Here is a 1,073-nt window from a genome sequence, read left to right on the forward strand (position 1 = left end):
GGTCTTTAACTATGAATTATTACACGCTAATAACTACATTCTGGGTCTTTAACTATGAATTATTACACTCTAATAACTACATTCTGGGTCTTTAACTATGAATTATTACACGCTAATAACTACATTCTGGGTCTTTAACTATGAATTATTACACTCTAATAACTACCCAGTCATCAAGCAACGCTACGGATTTCTTTCTTCTAACCCGTGTAATGCTAATCGAAATATCCTTGATATTGTTTGTGTTTTATACAAAACGTCACTACTTTAAAATCCTATAAATAATTCATCGTCATCAACGTTTCATCGGGATGATCCAGTCTTTAGACAGTCCAAAGTTGGGTCATCTAGTCAAACTCATAAGCCGAAACATCGATTAATACATATTATTAATGAAACTGGCGTTAGGAACATTTGATACAAAACAAAACCAATACTTATACGAACAGGTGGCGTAGTTCCAGCTCTAAGTAAACTTTAAGGAGAAATATTAACCAATAAAGTAACGACGAGGTTACTGCCGACTATTGGTCATGCTCAGTATAAAAAAATACTGGAACTGGAGAAACAGCCCAAAGGTTATTTGGAAACAGTTTACTCCCCGCACTTTCCAAATGTTTTTATAATAACCAAATATATTGTTTTCAAGAGTTTACTTCTTTAGTCAAATTTATGTTCTAATTTTTGTTCGTTTCTTCATAGAAACTTTACACTAAAAAAAAACAAACAATTTTTAAAGAATAGTGGTCATATTTTTCAAGTTATATTTATTTGACGCATCGTGAAGTCCCCTGGTGGGACAGCGGCAAATTTACGGTATTACAAGGCTAAGATCCGGGGTTCGATTCTCCGCGGTAGATACAGAAGATAGTCATATGTGGCTTTGATCTAAAACAAACAAACTGTTACGAATATTAAGTGAGAACTAATTAACTGATTTTTTACTCATGGTACTCGTCAAATGATGTATTCTTCGTGTTTTTTTTAGATACACCCAACAAATGTTTTTGCTGTACACCTGATTTTATACCACAAAAGTAAATTTTCACTATCTTGGTGAATAATGTTTTTAA

Source organism: Limulus polyphemus, unplaced genomic scaffold (genome assembly GCF_000517525.1).
Source record: "Limulus polyphemus unplaced genomic scaffold, Limulus_polyphemus-2.1.2 Scaffold8724, whole genome shotgun sequence".
NCBI classification, from domain to species: Eukaryota; Metazoa; Arthropoda; class Merostomata; order Xiphosura; family Limulidae; genus Limulus; species Limulus polyphemus.